At 37.7% G+C, this 19,474-nt stretch overlaps 1 protein-coding gene across 5 annotated transcripts in view; it reads left to right on the forward strand.

The window, feature by feature from the left end:
* Positions 1-19,474, forward strand: part of ubr3 (ubiquitin protein ligase E3 component n-recognin 3) — a 412,017-nt gene that overhangs the window by 357,881 nt on the left and 34,662 nt on the right. The window lies entirely within an intron of this gene.

Raw genomic sequence — 19,474 nt, forward strand, 5'->3', positions numbered from 1 at the left:
TTTTTTGCATTCCTTGGTGACCATATAATAAAAGGTTCAACTGCCAAATTAAATGTGAAGATATTAGAAATTCCAAACTCGTAAGTACCAGCAATGGAACTCTACGTCATTTATTTATGACATAAGGTAGGTTTCGGCAACTGATCCTGTACACATTCACGGCTAAAACCAGTCAACCCCTTCACACAATCCCCCTAGTGGTTGGCACGCTGGCGTGCCTAGATTGCTCAACTCAGACATTCATTGTTCCTGCAACCAAACTATGAGTTGAAAACACTGAGTTCTAGTTTCATTAGTAGACAATACACAACACCTATGCCAATGGTTGCAGCGCCACCATTGTTGCGTAGGTCATCCATTTATCTTATCCCTGCAGTCTCATCTGCAACTAAACCCCCGAAGCATGATACACTGAACAATAGCATCCATCTGGGCATTCATAAAAATATTCTTTCACCACTAAAAAAGTGCATAGCAAGATGATAATCCCAACAGTAGCCCTGAGACATGCAAATACAGCAGTGAAAACGCTGCTCACTGAATAACAAAATAAACAAGACAAATTTTTCTAAAATTATACCATGTCATTCTACTGTCGATATCTAGGACTAAATATGGTATAAATATACAATCTTACCATTAGTTTTATACGTAGACACGTCCTTTTTGAGACTGAGTGGTCATATATTGTCTTGGACAATCTGTTTGTGAAATATACGCTCATTTGTGACGCCTGGGTACCCTCCAAAATAGCTGCGTGTAATACCACACATGCTGTTTACGGCGTGGTCACCCTTTGTAGTACAATCTGGCTTGATTGACAATTAATCTGTCCAGTAGGTGACTGTATAAGCTACATAACAATGTATAACATGTCTAATTTTACTTTTGGAATAGCGTTTTATAAACCCGCATAACCAAACGTTGTGAATCATCATTGCCGCCTTACGCATTCACTCTGTGGTTTGCAGTTAAAGCCACTGCAGCGGGCAAAATGACTTTAGTCTTATGTTGTATTATTATTGTTATTGAGGACTTCTGAGCATAGCTAACATATTTGCTGATAGACCTAGCTGACGTAGTTTTCTGGAGTAAGTCACAAGAGGAGAATGGCAGCATTTATTTTCTGTCCCTGTCAGTATCTACTGAACACAGATATCTGCTAAGTATAACTGCTGAAAATATTTTGGTTATATACGTCTTTTTTTAAAATTGAATGCCTTTAAATAGGTTAGTGGTATTTTATTAGGGTTTAGCCGAATATTCGGATGAAATGAGTATTCGGTACGGATAATGTACTTTTTACAAGCACAAGTACCATCCGAGTGAAATGTGTCAATATCCGTACTCGTGATGAAGGAAAATCCTCATTGGGTAGCTGTGTCCAGTGTCCACATCGTTCCGTGATAGGCCAGCCACACACAGAGCTCCTCCTCTACACAGAGCCTATACAATGTTCACTGCTGCTGTGCCACACAACACAATCTTGCCATCGTCACAGCCACTCTGTCCATAGGGATCCATTATCTATTGTCATATATTCTCAATAAAATAAAGTTTGCAATTCTCAGATTCGGCTCAACACATTATTCTCACCATAGCTAAACACACATTTACTGGACATTCACATGTAAGCACATATTACTGATTACAAACGGGCATTTCTAGCTTCTAGCTTGCTACAGTGGGGCTAACTAGCCACTTAACTAGCTGCTACAGTGGGGCTAACTAGCCAGTTAGCTAGCGATTACATGCATGTACTTGTATTTCCTTAACATTTAGCAATCTCATACACACACTTTCTAGGATGTCACTAGCATCATTGACATCCTAGAATTCTTATACATCCACTGTACTAATGCAATATCACTTTAGTGCACATTTAGACATCGTCGCTCACCTGAAATCACAAGACATACAGTACATCGTGGTTAGCCAACTGTAACCTGGCGCGCTCTGCCTACTACTGTCTTCACACCATCAGTTCATTTAAAAAAATAATAAAACCAGAGTACCGATAACGGCGTCTTTTACTGCTACCACAGAGTGAATGCGATGATAAGAAAATGTTTGGTTATGCTGACCTATAAAACGCTATTACAAAAGCAAAATTAGTCCCAGGAACTACTTTACCAGGAACTAAAAGGTTCCTTCAGCCCATGGTTGTCTGCGTTTCCACCGCGGTCTAAAGTCCCGCGAAGATTAGGCAAATTAGCCCACTGACGTATGAAAAAGCGACGTTGTCGTCGGTCCATCTGTCATATGATTTCTTCTGTAACCCCATACTACCACCGAAGTAGCCTACATTATTTTATAATAACCGGGACAGCCCGGAGGGGTTTATTCCACTTATATACAACGGGTTATCAACAATGACTATATATGGTTACTTTTGTATTTATTGATTTTCATATATCCTCTCAAACACATTCATTATGTTTTTATGAGAACATTCGCTTTCATGTCTTGACATCCGAAGCGACAGAATGCATTCACATTTATATGTATAACTGGCAACAACAGCAGAAAACATGCACACGTTGTAAACAATTTGCTGTTTGATTACTTTCTCGTCGTCAATTCCATATAGGCTAATCGCAAAATGACAAGAATAGAACGAAAACTCGGACTTGCGTGAAAATTTAAATTAGTAGTGGTACAGCCACCGTTTGCTTTCCTTCGAAGTTACTGCTAGCCGAGCAGCGAAGTGTGCCCTCCAGATGCGAACCATGCACCATAAATTAGTCCATAGTCTTCCTGGTCTTTTCGTGGAATTGAAAAATGGCAGTAAAATTGAGTAAAATTACGGCAGTCTGAAAAAGCTAAAGGGACGATTACTAGAATTAACCTGTTATTTTACCCTGACAAAAAGTGCGGAAGGTGATTTACAGTTTGCTTGTACTGTCTCACCAATGTTAATTACGCAGAACTACCGCATACCTCACGTAACTGTATCAAACGTTTTGAGTCAATTACAACGGGCTAACAAAGAAAATCCGGAAGAAAATATTCAGCAACCGAATTAATCAGTTTGAATGTTTTGGTAGCCTACGTAATATGCTGTCCCAGCACGAATGCTTAGCATTTTATAAAACGAATACTAAAGCAAGAAAAGAACAGAAGAGCACACGTTATAATTCCAAGATGTTGGCAGGCTATAACCAAAACTAGGCTACTGCGCCACATAACATACAAGTTTGATTTGAAGTTATTATGAAAATAAATTGGTTTGCGGCTGCATATTTTCAAACATGGCGGAAAATAAATACAAAAAAAATGCTGCGAGTACTCGACCAATCAGAAATGTTCAGCGCTGCAAGCTCCACCCAAAAGGTTCCTGTACTTTCGGAAAGTACTACCCCCCGAGTAGGAACCTTTTGGGGGGTAAAATAAAGCCCCAGGAACTAAATTTAGACCCTAGTTCCTGCGGTGGAAACGCACTGAGTTCCTCAAAAGGTTCCTAGTTCCGGGGTAAAGTTCCTGCGGTGGAAACGCGGCTCTACTGAATGAATGAATTGTAAATTAAGCCAGTCTGTACTAAAAAGGGCAAAAACGCCGTAAACAACACGTGTGGTATTACGCACAGCTATTTTGGAATGTACCCAAGCATCACAAATGTGCGTATATTTCACAAACGGATTGTCCAAGACAATATATGACCACTCAGTCTAGAAAGGGACATCTCTACGCATAAAACCTATGGTAAGGTTGTGTATTTATTCCCAGATATTGACTGTAGAATGACATTGTATCATTTTTTAAAACTTTGTCTCGTTTATTTCGTTATTCAGTGAGCAGGGTTTTCACTGCTGTATTGGCATATCCTCGGGTTTATCTTGTTGTTATGTCGGAATACGATTTTTGAGTGGTGAAAGAATATTTTTATGAATGCCCAGATAGACAATATTGTCCATTATGTCATGGGTGGGGGGTGTAGTTGCAGATGAGACTTCAGAGAGGGGGTGCGTGTTAAATGAACGACCAGAGCGACAATGGTGGTGAGGCGAAACTCCGTATTCGGCATAGTTGTCATGTATCGTCTACTAATGAAGCGTTTCTGTTTTTAACTCATAATTTGGTTGCTCTAGCACTGAATGTCTGAGTTCAGTAATCTCGGCACGCCGGCATGCCGACCACAAGGGGTTTTGCGCTAAGAGGTTAAAATATCAACTTCCGGTTTAAGCCCCGCCCATTCTGAGTACGGATACGGATACAGATAATTTTGCTGGTTGAACAGAGACAGATACAGATAATGGTGTCCTCGCCCATCCCTATATTTTATAATGAGGATATTTCACACTGTAACATAAGCATTTGCTGGTTGCACAGTAGTGTTTATGTTTTCATGCACCGGATATGACGTGAAAGCTAGAACATCACCAAAACATGGTGGATGGTTGAATACCATTTTAATGTTGTCCCATCCTCATACAAGAATACATTACATTACATGTAGAGTGCAGAAAAACATACTAGAGCTAATGATTATACATTTAGGAACAGTACCACACTGTGTTTTTGCATTATTAATCAATGTTTCATCTTAAACCTTCATAGGGGGCACATTTATATGCTTTATAATGGACAGAAAGCATTTTATTCATTTTTGGAGAGATTTTGGATATTTTTCAGGACCCCGAGATATTTTAGACCACTGTACTTGTAATTCCCACTTGAAAATGTTGCAACAATGAGTTTCTTGAGTCAAATACATGATATGTTGTGATTTACAGCAATGCATAATTTAGACATTTTGGATATATTTGGAGAGACTGGGTACACTGCTTATTTTGTATATATATATATAAATCAGGTTAAACATGTACAGTTTAACCTGATTTATATATGGCACCTCTCTCATTGCAAACTAAAAAATTCATTTTTGCTTTTTTGCCTAGGCAGTTGCATTTGTGGCACTTTATTTCTTCCTAAATTATGAATATAAACAAATCTAAGTATTGTTAATGGTACAGATGTCTTGTTTCATTTAAGCCATTTTTCAAGTCTCTGTGATGCTCACATCTTGAGTTATAAAGCTTTAAATAGGGTACCCACTAAATTGGCAAGGATTGGCCAGATTTGGCATGTGCACAAAGGGGTTAAGGGTTTTCACTACATTTCCTATCCTTGCTCTAAGGGGTTTTAGTTAAAATATTTTTTCAACCTCTGATAGTGCGGGTTTGATGGTTTTAAGAAGCCAAAACACTTTTTTGAAATGTGTTTAATGCTAGTGTGTACAAGGCATTAAATAGCCCCAGCCATGTACCCCTATAGTGCCTGTTCACAGGAGGCATTGCATCCTCAAAGCGACTTTCATCTGCTTACGAGGGAAGGGGGGAATGTTAGTGGTGTCTTGATCTTTTCAAGCTCATGTAAGCACTCCAGGGGAAGGCCTAGTTATTTATGTCGACATTCAGGGATTAGAATTGCAGCAATCATGTCAGATGGGGGGCCGCACACAAAGATGGTAATTACAATAATGTCTGTACTCCACACAGGCATTTAGAGGCATGTGATTGGTCAGGAAAGAGGAGGAGAAAGTGGAGGGCATGAACAAAGACTCTGAACATTTTTGGGTTTTAGTCCTTAGAATAATTCAGCTTTGTTTAATGGAGAAAATGGCATGTGATGTGTTTTAGGACAGGAGGGAGTGGGTGTGGGATGATACATCAGATGAAAGCATGATGGTTTCTTTCTGTACTTTCTGACGGAACGTTACTTTCACATTTCACTTGTTTCGATCACTTTGTGCCATCTCTCTCGTCTTCTTGATCTCTCATCAGTACCTCTGCTTTCCTGCACTGTTCTTTAAAGCAAGAGGAACAAAATTGGCATTTATGTTACACATGGAACTTATGCCACTGTAGAGCAGGTCAACAGAGGAAAAACTATTATGCTTTTTGAGTCGTCTGAACAATAATCAGGGATGCGAACTCATCAGGGGTGAAAAAGGTGACAATGATGCGAACCGCCTAGGGGGGTCCGGGGGCATGCCCCCCTGGGAAGAATTTTTTTTAAACATCAGCTTTAAAATGTGGATTTACTGTCGATTTTAGCATGAGGATATAGGGAAAAACTCACCCTAGAATTAATGTAATCTTACTGCTACAAAAGTAATATAAGGGGGACATCAGTTCAGGGCACTAAAAAAAAAAAAAAAAAAAAAACAGTCAAGAGAGTGCAGAGCCGGGTCCAAAATTGTATTAAAGTGCATTGCATCCACAATACAATAAAGTTCATCAAACAAAACAAAAACACAATATGCGCAACAACTGACAAATCACATGGAAAACACAGCTTATGTTATATTTTGGTAGAGAGAGAGACAGAGAGAGAGAGTGTGTGTTTTTATAGTGGCAATATGGTGTGGCAAGGTGTGTTTTATTACACACATTATTTAACTGACTAGTACTGAATAGTTTAACTTAAGGCACAGTGGTGGCTGCTGAGCTGAAAATCATGGAGGCAGAGAACTTCACCTGATTATTAGTCTTGACTTTCAATCATTTTCCTTGATTAACAAGTCTGCCCACGATCTGAATAATTTAGTTGTAGCCTGCGTCCACAGTTTCCTTCGTCACGCCATGCTATGAAAATCAAATAAATTCAAAATAAGTTATAAACTCAAAAATGCCTTCTAACATGTGCGAGTTCAAATGACAAAATCTGCGTATGCCAGATCTTTGCCATGAACATATTCGGAATGTGTACGTCTATCCAGTTTTTAATATGCTAATGTTGATTAGGCTAAAATCTGCACAATTTTGTGACACAAATAGAATGTTTTTCTCGCCTAAACTAATTGAGGAGAAAATTCAAATAATTCAAAAGTCACGCCTGCAAATCCATTATTAAAGTACTTTTTGTTAAATTTGTTAATCACCGCTGATGGCGTTAATTCCTACTTGTTTAACGTTACTTGCGAAACGTTAGCTAGGGATTGTGGCGAAAACCTTCGATGAAAACTTGCTAGGTTAACAGCAGTTCTACGGGACATTTATTGCTAATGTGTGAGCTAACCATGGCTAGCCTACCTAGCTCTGGCAAGCTGGTTTGCTAGCTAGCATATTCGTTGATGTTTAGCTGAGAAAGCTTTATTTTTTTTGCCATGATCTGAATGATTAAGCTACAAGCTATTGAAGTAGGTGACAGAATCTCAATGTATCAAACACGGTTTCAGAATAACTGTAGATTTGTGATTCCTGTAAAACAATGGTTACATACCTGCAGTTATAATCGTCAATATAGTAGTAGAATTATACAGTAACCTTTGTATTTCATTACATGAACCATAAAAACACCACATAACCTGTTAAAATACTGTGAATTTGTCAGTTTTAGTTTAACCTTGCCCTCAATTGAACGTCCTGCTTCATGAAAATAAACATCCCCATCCCCAGAAAGTACACTTTCACTTCCACCTCGTGATCCATCATCTTCATCATTAGGAAGTATGGCATGAAGTGGCAGTTAACTACTGATAACGGTTATTTCTGAGACATGTTTCTGAAGTATTGCCACTGCAGTGCAGCGTGCTCTGTGCTCAGTGTGTGGTTTCAGCAGCTTGAGCTGTTGGTGATGAAACAACCAAAATTTAGGTAACTGTAGTGTTGGTTTCCAAACATAAATCTGGTTTTCTTGTCAGCTGATTCAACATTTGATTTGCAACTGAATTTGCTCTTTTTAGTTTGCAATGAAATACTGAGAGATTGCATACAGCAGGTTAAAGTATACATGTCCTGGATCAAAAACTTCTTGACCACTAGTACATAAAATCTAAGGGTGGATGTGTAGAACTACTAAAGATCTATGAAGCAAAAACCAAGCAGTGTACCCAGCTGTGTCCAAATCTGCCCAAAGCTACCGTCCACCACGTTTTGGCAATGTTCAAACACTCTCGTCATCACTGTTGCATGCATCACAAAAACTACTAGACTACCAACGAACGCTTACATTACAGTGTGAAATATCCTCATTATAAAATACCACTAACCTATTTAAAGACACTCAATTTCAAAAATAACGTATTTAACAAAATATGTTCAGCAGTAAGACTTACATAGCAATGATGAAATCTCATCTATGTTCAGTAGATGGAGACAGAGACAAGAAATCGATGATATAGTTCTATCCACTCCTGTCTTACACCAGAAAACGATGTCAGCTAGGTCTATCAGCAAACATGTGGCTTAGCTATGCTCAGAAGTCCTCAATAATAATAGTATTTTCCAAGAAATTACGAAAAAAATAGGGCCTCTAGTGGTGCAGCCCGTAGAGCGCTATCCACATGTTGCTACAGGCTGCCTCGTGCTGGTGTGAAGTATCTTGATGTTATTTGTGAAATGTTGGATAATGCAGCTGATGGGAATATTGAAATCTATTGTCTGGGGGATCTGAATATTGATGTACTTAATGATAATTGTCCCATGAGGAAAAAGGTGATGTCTGCAGCCAAAACATGTAACTTGACTCGAGTAGTAACATTACCAACCAGAATGTTTACAAACAAGTTTGGTATTACTAGATCAACTTGCATTGATCACATTTTTACCGACATGCCTGAGCACTGTTCCAAAGCGGTATCGGTAGCACCAGGTTGTAGTGATCATAACTTGGTTGCAATTATAAGAAAAACCAAAATACCTAAGGCTGGCTCTAAGATAAAATATAGAAGGTTTTACAAAGAGTTCAATCAGGAGTTATTTGAAGAAGAGATTAAGAGTTTGCAATGGCTCAATGTATGTAGAGAAGATGATCCGGAGAAAGCACTTAGTGTGTTTATGAAATTATTTATGGGTATTGCAGATAAACATGCCCCATTGAGAAAGTGGTCTGCTAGGTCAAATGGTGTACCATGGATTAATGATGAGCTAAGGAACTTGATGGCCCAGCGTAATGATGCCAAAAAAGTTGCAGATAGAACTGGTACTCTGTCTGACAGACAAAGTTATTGTAAAATAAGAAATGCTGTGACCAAACTTAATAAATGTAAAAAAAAGGGATATTATCAGCTCAAAATTGATGAGGCTAAGAATGATGGAAAAAAACTGTGGAGAACTCTGAATAATATCATGGGGAGGAATTTGAATGTTGAAACAGAAGGTGTATTTATTACTAAACCATGTGACATCGCTAATTATTTTGATATCTACTTTACAAGCAAGGTGGACAAACTGAGAAACGCCATGAGTGTAACAGATGACTGTGTCACAAACCATCATAAATGACTCTATCATGAAAGAGAGGCAGTGCACGTTTGAGATCCACCACGTAGAAAATGAATATGTTGAAAAGATTCTGTTATCTCTCTCTGATGACAGATCTCCAGGAACAGACAATCTAGATAGCAAATTGCTCCGAATTACGGCCAAATATATATCCACTCCAATATGTCATATATTTAATAAGTGTTTAGAATATGGTGTGTGCCCGGATATTTGGAAAGAGGCAAAGGTCATTCCACTGCCTAAAGATAATAGATCTGCCTTCACTGGTCTTAGTCTTAGTATTAGTTAGTCTTCTCCCAGTGCTGAGTAAATTAGTTAGTCTTCTCCCAGTGCTGAGTAAATTATTGGAGAAAATTGTTCAAATCCAAGATTATTTTTGAAGTAATGGTTTGATTACGAGCTACCAGCATGCATATAGAGAAGGGCATTCCACAAGCACAGCATTAGCTCAAATGACTGATGATTGGCTAATGAGCATGGATGAAAGGAGGCTGCGGTAGATGCGGTGATGTTGGATTTTAGTGCTGCATTTGATCATTGTCTGTTGCTTGGAAAACTCAAATGTTATGGTTTTAAATTCACTGCTTTGTCCTGGATGGGGAGTTACCTGTCCAGGAGAAGGCAGAGAGTGTTCTTCAATGGTAACTTCTCTGATAGCAAAGAGGTACAATGTGGGGTTCCTTAGGGTAGTTGCTTGGGACCTCTCGTGTTTTCTATATTTACAAATGATCTCCCATCAGTATTAGATAAAGCAAGAGTGATTATGTATGCAGATGATTCAACTATGTGCAGCGCAGCATTGACATATCAAGAGCTAACTGATGTACTGAGCATTGAGCTCAGAACAGTGGCTGAGTGGGTAAGTAAGAACAAATTAGTGCTGAATATTTCTAAAACAAAATGTATGGTGTGTGGACCAAGACATATGCTGGTCAGTAATCCTGAACTAAGCTTATCACTTGATGGAAAGCCAGTAGAGCAAGTTAAAAAGATTAAGATAATTGGCATTGTGTTGGATGCTAGACTTACGTGGACTGAACACGTTGATAACATTGTAACTAAAATGGGTAAGAGCATTGCTGTTACCAGGAAATGTTCTGGGTATGTAACATCAAGCACTCTGAACCAAGTGATCCAAGCTTTAGCTTTGTCACACCTTGAGTACTGTCCAGTCATTTGGCCATCCACAGCTAAGAATGATCTAAAAAAAACTCCAACTCGCTCAAAACAGAGCCGCCAGATTAGCTCTCCATTGTTCAATGCACACAAATGTTTTTCAAATGCACCGTGATCTCTCATGGTTATCTGTAGAGAACAGATTACAATCCAGTCTTCTGGTCTTCTTCAGGAATGTCTTAAACGACAAGAAACCACAGTATTTTTCTGACCAAGTAGTATACATCAGTAGCGAACATAACTGTCTGACCAGACAGGCCAGTTCAGGAAATCTCTTACCACCTAGACCTAGGACAAATCTCCTCAAATCTGCTGTAATTTACAGAGCCATTACAGGATGGAACTCTTTACCTAATTACATTATTAAAACAAATACCAGAGCCACTTTTAAGAAACAATAAAAGAGTACTTAATGCAATTAACTGTATGAACTAACAGTAAATGATTAATCTTGCTTGCTGATTGTTTTTGTTTATAGTGTCTAAGGGTTTGATGATGGGCGCACATGGTCATTTGTCATGTCTTTTGTATGTAATGTGATGTCTGATTGTATATAATGCATATAATATAAACCTTGTGATTTCTGTGTCGGACCCCAGGAAGACTAGCTGGCGTTAGCTAATGGGGATCCTAATAAACAATAAAACAATGCTCAATGCCAGCCGCGACGTTGGTGGTTCGATTCCGACCGCCGACCTTTGTCGCATGTCTCTCCCTCTCTCTCCTCCTAGTATTTCCTGTCTCTCTACACTGTTCTATCTAAATAAAGCTGAAAAAAGCCCAAAAAATATATATATGTTAAAAAAAAAGAAATTACGAAAAAATTGTTGACAACGTTTTGTTAGAAACTAGCAGCGTCTTTGTTTTACTGCTACCATAGAGTGAATGCGTAATTGAATGCGATAAGATTTTTGGTTATGCTGACCTATAAAACGCTATTCCAAAAGCAAAATTAGACGTTGTGCATCGTTAGAAAGCTTATACTCTCAACTACTGAATAAATGAATTGTCAATCAGCCAGACTGTACTAAAAAGGGCGACAACGCCGTAAACAGCACGTGTGGTATTACGGACAGCTATTTTGGAAGGTACCAAGGCATCACAAATGCGCGTGTATTTCACAAACGGACTGTCCAAAAAAATATATGACCACTCAGTCGCGTAAAACCAGCTGTAAGGTTGTATATTTATTCAATATTTAGTTCCAGATATTGACTATAGAATGACATAAACCTTTTTCTCATTTATTTTGTGGTGCATTGGCATATCTTAGGGCTGTTGTCAGGTTTATCTTGTTGCTATGACGGAATACGATTTTTTAGTGGTGAAAGAATATTTTTATGAATGCCAAGATAGACAATATTGTCCTTTATGTCATGGGTGGGGGGTGTAGTTGTAGATGAGACTGCAGGGAGGAGGCGCGTGTTAAATGAATGACCAGGCCGACTATCAAATAGCAACGTACTTTTATATATCGACTCAAATTTTTATTCATTTTCAGCAGCTGATTTATGAGACTTTCTCAAGCCGATATGTTTTGAGGACATCGATTAGTTTATGTTACATGTTAGGTAAAATTAGTGAATTCTATGAGATCTTATCTAAAGGAGGTTATTCCTCTTTTTCATCCTCATTAAGTTTGAGAAGAAGATCTAGACTATAGATAAAGATACATTTCATCTTTTGTGAAAGAATACATTTTCCATTTACAAGTAACAAAATTAAGGAAACTAACTTTAAGTTCATTCATAAATTTTATTTCACTCCCATAAAGATAAATAGAATCTGTTAAGTTAATTCACCAAAATGTCCAAGGTGTAAAAGTAAAAAGGAACTTTCAAAGCATCTCTTTTGGGAATGTGTGTGATTGAAAAACTTCTGGAATTCTATTCACACTAAATCAATTTTAGGTATAGAAAGTGATTTAATCCCTTGTCTTTACCTATTAAATGCTATGCCTGATTTCCAACTAGATCTTAAAAAATGTAGAATAATGATCACCATAACATATTTTGCAAAAAAAAATGTATTCTTATATTTTGGAAAATAGAATCTGCCCTAACTTTAAGTTTTTCTTGAACCAAAGAGCAGAATTTGTGCCATTAGAAAAGCAGACTCTAGAATAACATAATCGGGCTATGTTTTTCAAAATTTTTGGCACCTGTTAATTTTGTACTTGGAAAACTCTTCTATAAAGGAGAGTAACAACAGTCTTTGAAAATTTCTGACGATTTGTGTTTCATACTTGCATATGGGGGAAGTTGGGTACGTGGTGTGTGCGTACTGTATATATTTATATGCATGTATGAATGGATATATGTATTATTTATTTATATGTGTATATTCTGACTGTGATGTTATTATGCTAATTCTGTTGACTTATATTATGCTGTTTTGTTGCTTTATAGAATTGCAATTGCTTTCCTCATTTTTGGGACTGGTCAGTTCAAATTTGATGATAACTGGCACAGTGGGAGTGGGTTATTTAGATTAGTGCAGTAGTATTTTTGGTGCCGATTAGCCATGTGGTGGTGGTATTGCTATGAATGGAATTTTCACTATAACAGCCATAACTATTGACCACATTACCTTACAAACAAGTCTAGGTCCCCTAGGTTCCACTTCCTATTCAGAACAAATTTCTTTTGTGCCCTTATATTGCACTTATGAATTAGAATTTTAACCATTTTAAATTCAATGAAAAACACTTAAACATATCCTACTACAACTCTTTACTTGAAATTTGCGCTAATATTGGCGCTGTGAAGAAAGTTTCTAAATTTTTGTTTTCATGCACAAATGACACATTTCATTAATGAATTCTAGATATGGTTAATTGGACTACTACCTGTATTAGAAACCTGTTTTAATCCTATTGCTTTGGAAGGGTTTAATTATTATTCTGCATCGTGATATTTTGCTCAAATTTGATGTTACTTGTAGAGGAGTAGTGCGTGACTACGGCTCGTGCTGTTTGGTCACTTGCTGTAGCAATGAATTGATTAAACAGCCAAAAAACTTGATCACATTGTCATACAAACACAAGTCTATACATTACATTTCTATCCCCTCAAAGAACAAGGCTTTTTTATGACCTTTGCACTGCACTTTAGACTTGGCTTGGGTGTAAGCAAAGCAATATCTATGTGAGGAGGAGGTCCGTATCTGTTTCTGGATTTAATGCCAAATTCTCCTCTTAAATGTTTTGTCAACCCTGTTATTTATATAGTAAATCATATTTTAGCTTCACAAAGGAACTTTCGAAGACTGTGTCCAAAATGAAAAAAAATCTTATTGTGTTCTAATCTACAGTTAAACCAGCATTTAATGTATTCAGCTAATTAACTCGTGTCCAGCATAATTGATGACAACAAAATAATCTTCTCACTTGTCAGTCATTTTTGGAAGGTGTTTCTGATAACTTTTTATGAAATTTTGCACAGTTCTTGAATGTTGAGAGCTTTACAGAAGGAGAAATTTTGGCACTAATTAGATGCTTGATGGCACTATAGTGCTCTTTAGACTATTCAAGCTTTTGAAGGGCGTAAGTGCTGCCCTGTTTGGCCTAAAGTCATGAAACCAGTGCTTCTCCTCACACCAAAAAACTTTGACTAAAAGGCTGTGTCAGGTAGATTTTCCTCCATTTTTCACCACAAAGAGCTCCTATGCAGTTTGATCAATTTTGCAGCCTTTGACATGCATCTACTCATGAATATTTTAAAAAGTTATGTAAACGAAGTTCCTTAACTGCAAAATGTGCCTGCAAAAAGCCAATAAATTTGCATATGGGTGTGGCTTTGTACAAAACCGCTAATAAATCCCAAAAGGTTTGACATAAAGGAGTGAAACTTGGTGGGTCAATTGACTGGGTGGTGCTCCAGAGTTCAACAATTTTTAAAAATGAAGCAATTCACAAAAGATTATTGTTTTTCTGTGGATATTTCAGACCTGCTACCCTGACTAATATTCTAAATATGAATATGATTTTTTTGAATGATTTTTATGACCACCGTCTTGAATTGGTGACCATTTTTGATTTTGTTTGTTCTTGTCACTTTTCTGACTTTCACCTGTTTGATTTACATGCAAATTGGCACACTGATAGATGGTACTCCCAAACCACTACTCAATTTGCCACATCGTGGTGCTTTTAAAGTCAGCTTTTATAACTTAATCTTAATTAAGGATCTTAATTCTTAATTGCTGCTTGCAACTATGTTTATTATTATTCTCCCCCTGTAACTCCTGAGTCGTGTGGTCTCGTAGCAAAAGCTTTTCTCACCAGATTCAATAACCTCATTCCTAACAAAACGTATATTCCCAATTTAATTTGTGTCATATTGGGTTTTCTGCCATTTAGAATTTTTTTTACAAAACCTGCTTTTGCTAACTACTCCAGGACCACTTAGCCATATTGTCATTTAATTAGGCTGGAAACAATCTCTGGAGACTTGCTTTCAGTAATTATCAAAAAATGTTGATTTTTCAAAACAGCATGGCCACCACACTTCAATCAATTGTTGTGGATGTGGCCATTTTTACTAATACAGCTGTAAATTGTGAACACTGTCAGCCATATTAACTAAGGATTTGTCTGGCTTTTATAGACGCTGTGACAAAAAAAATATAAGGTCCATATTCACTGATGTGCCACTACAGAGGTTTGCGCTGGTGAAATGAAAATAGTAATTGTCTATGGGCAGTAATTTCCATAAATTAGCCCTTCTGCTTCTTTGGGGCCAGTTTCTGATAGCTACTACCCATAGACAGCTATTACAGAATTATGCAATTTGGGTGAACCATCCCTTTAATTAATGATTTTGTTATATGTCATATTTTCTTTGGTGCATCGCCTGATGTCTTGCCAATGTTTTTTTAACCTCTACGTGGGTGCCCCCTAATGGTCAGGATGCCGACGTTCTGAGATTGCTGTACTAAGATGTACAGTACTCCTGCAACCAAACTATGAGAAGAAAAAACAGGCTTTGTGTTCTAGCTTTATTAGTGGACAATGCACAACAGCTATGCCAAATACAGAGTTTGTAAGTGCTACCATTGTCACATAGGTCATCCATTTAACAGGCAACCCCTCCTTGCAGTCTCATCTGCAACTACACCTCCCAAGCATGATAAATCTAGGAGTTCATTAAATATTCTGTCATCATCAAAAATTCCTATCCTGTCATACCCATAAGTTCAGCCCTAAGGTATGCTCAGGGCCGGCCCGTGGCATAAACGGTCTATGCAGCTGTTTAGGGCCTGAACCGCTAGGGGGGCCACACGACCACGAGGGGGGGCCACACGATCCAATGTTTATCTAAGGTAAATAAAGTTATTTTCGTATTTACGTTTTTCACCGGAACTATCACGGAACTAGCGGTATAAATTGAAAATAGGACGGCAACAGAACAGTTCATAACGATGTTACATTACATTACATTACATTACAGGCATTTGGCAGACACTCTTATCCAGAGCGACGTACAACAAAGTGTATAACCATAATCAGGAACAAGTATGACGAAACCGCTAGAGAGAAGTACCGGTCCAAGTGCACGGAACAACCGCATAGTTCAACTTAGACCCTGAAGGTTAAACTGATTAACACTAACAACGAGAACGGCAACAACGCAGTCTATGGAAAAAATACAAGTAGTCGTTAAGACAGTTAATGCACCTATGTGCATGTAATGTAGGAAGGATTTTATTAAGTAAACCCCCCCCCCCCCCCCGACAGAATCGAACAGCACCCCCCCTCCGCTCGACAGAATCAAGCAGTATTTAGAGCATTTGCTCAGTGACCCTACATCCCCACAATGCCACTGTTTGAATGCTTAGTATTTACAGCATTTGTATCGAGCAGCGACATCGCAGGGATGTAGGGCCAGGGAGCAAACACTGTGAATACTACATCGTACCAATGAATTTGACCACATCATGAAGATGTTGCAGCAGCTTTTGTGTGCTTACTGGGATGAGTCCTTACAGCCTAAAAATTCATTACGGTCACATGCTGCTTCAACCACAATAGTTATTGCTTGCAGTTCAATTTTTAACTGTTTTTCATATGTGGCTTTCACTATTTCATTTCAAGCTAAAGGAGAAGAACTTAATGTTTACATTTTCGCCAAGGTAATTGAATTTGTTATTTGTTCTTAAATTATGAATATGAACTAATCTAAGTATTGTAAATGATACAAGTGTCTTTCCTTGTTTAAGCCATTTTTCAAGTCTCTGTGATGCTCATGTCTGGAGCCTTAATAGAATGCTACATAAATAGGCAGGGATTAGCCAGATTTGGCATCTGCACAAAGGAGTTAAAGAAATAAAAACATATGGTTAAATGAAACGCAAATAATCATGCTGTTTATTTCCATGATAGATTGAAGTGGCTAAATGCACCAGCCTATAAAGTCATTTGAGTCGTATTTGTTCCTAGTGACATCCGTCTGCTAATTAAAAAAAAAAAAAACTTCAATCAATTGTTACTGTTGCTACAGTGCCATATTGTATTTTTCGGCTATGTTTCTCTAAATGTGTTTTCTTTCAAATTTTTGTTAATATCTTTTGTTCACATCATTGCTGTATTATGTAGATGGAAACAGTTGACAGTACAGGGAACAACCATAAAACTGTTCAATTCCGCTGGATAAATGCACAGGCCATAACTGTTTCATTGAAAGCTGACTTTAACTACTTCAGTTGTGGACACTAGGCCTCCTTTTTTGCCCTTCAGCATCAGATTGGACAAACAATTCCCAATGTCTTATTTGCTTTTAGATAGGCTTTGTATCTTTTTCAATTCTGCATTGATTAAGCCAAAATAAATGTTATTACAGCACTCACTGTGAGATGGAGAATTAATTTTAGCACATCCCAAAGAGAAACGGGCTCAAATGAAGTCTTTTATTACTGTGCAGGCATGTGGATGGAGGTCAGGGCAGTCCTGGTTTCCCAATGCGTTCACAGTGGGGTGGGGGTGGCTGGCTAATGGGGGCTTGCTGCTGCTCTTGACAGCAGATGTGTCTGTGTGATTTCAAGAAGTGATGCACCACACAATGCATGGTGCAGAGGACTTGCTGCCACAGGGGCCCCTTTTCGGTATAGAAATAAAGGCATCCATTGTTTCTGTCTGCTCCAATAATGGACCTTCTCCAAATCAGAGCTCTTGGTTAAACAAAAAAAATGGCAAAATATTAAGCTTTTAATGGTCTTAACAACAAATCATTAGTCAGAAAATTAGCAAGAATTAAACAAATGCACTCCTGAGACCTCCTGTGCCACCATTTGCTCATTTACTTTTGCTGCAGTGAACTGTTTGGGGAAAAGCTAGAAACAGGGAAACTCACTTATACAGTAGACAAATTAACATAATGTTAAATAAAAGAATCATGTTTTGTATTTGGTTGCATATCATTTGCATGCCATGACTTCCTGATGTCTGTGACCTATCAACATCATCAGAGTCTGGATATTTTATTTTCAGGTTGCCCTACAAGCGATACAAAACCTCTTTGCATTTGAATGGATCTCTATGGGAATTGGGGGATGGGACTAGATTCAGCGGAAAATTATGCTGATACAGTATGGAACACATTTGTTGGCTAAATGGCTTTAAGTCATTAAGGGTCCAAGGTATCAAATGAGCCTCAAACCACCATGCTGCTGCCAGATATGCAGTAGATACTACAAGCATTGTTTCTCCTGATTAATTTTCCTGTTGAACTCAAAGGAAAAAATATTCAGGAGAAACAATGCTTGTAGTATCTATTGAATAAATATATGCGTAGAGATGTCCCTTTTGAGACTGAGTGGTCATATATTGTCTTGAACAATCCGTTTGTGAAATATACGCACATTTGTGATGCCTGGGTACCTTCTAAAACAGCTATGCGTAATACCACACGTGTCGTTTACGGCGTTGTCACCCTTTTTAGTACAGTCTGGCTTGATTGACAATTAATTTATTCAGCAGGTGAGAGTACACACTTTCTAACGATGTATAACGTCTAATTTCGCTTTTGTAATAGAGTTTTATAGGTCAGCGTAACTGAAAATGTTCTTATCGCATTCACTTACGCATTTATTCTGTGGTACCAGTAAAAGACGCTGCATTTAACAAAACGTTGTCAACGATTTTTCGTAATTTCTTGGAAAATGCTATTATTATCATTAAGGACTTCTAGGCATAGCTAAGCCATATGTTTCCTGATAGACCTATCTGACATTGTTTTCTGGAGCAAAACAGAATCGGATAGAACTGTATCATTGATTTTCTGTCTCTATCTACTGAACACAGATAAGATTTAATCATTGCTATGTAAGTTTTACTGCTCAAAATATTTCGGTTATATACGTTATTTTAGAAATTGAGTGTCTTTAAGTAGGTTAGTGGTATTATGTAATGTGGATATTTCACACTGTAATGTAAGCGTTAGTTGTATAATAGTTTTTGTGATGCATGCAAGTGATGAGGAGAGTGTTGGAACTTTGCCAAAACGTGGTGGACAGTTGAAAATAGTTTTCATTTTGTCCCATCCCATGCAAGAAAACATACGAGAGTACAGAGTATAGAAATACATACAAGAGTTAATTATTACACATTTAGGTACTGTACAGCATTGTGTGACAATATGTTTGCATTATTTTTAAATCTGATATCAATGTTTCATCTTAAACCTTCATAAGTGGCTCATTTATATGCTTTACAATGGACAAAATGCATTATATTCCTTTTTGGAGAGATTTTGTATATGTTTCTGGACCCCTAGCTATTTTAGACCACTGTACTGACGGAAAGCTCGTAATTCCCACTTGAAAATGATGCAACAGTGAGTTTCTTCAGTAAAAACAATTGATTTGTAGTGAAATACGTGAATTTGTTGTGATTTACAGCAATGCATAATTTAGACATTTTGGGTAGATTTGGAAACGCTGGGTACACTGCTTAGTTTTTGCATCATAGATCTTTAGTAGTTCTACATAGAGTTTATGAACTTGTGGTCAAGGAGTTTTTGATCCAGGACCTGTATACTTTAACCTGTTGTATATATGCAATCTCCCAGTATTTC

The sequence above is a fragment of the Anguilla rostrata genome, chromosome 3 (genome assembly GCF_018555375.3).
Source record: "Anguilla rostrata isolate EN2019 chromosome 3, ASM1855537v3, whole genome shotgun sequence".
Classification (NCBI taxonomy): Eukaryota; Metazoa; Chordata; class Actinopteri; order Anguilliformes; family Anguillidae; genus Anguilla; species Anguilla rostrata.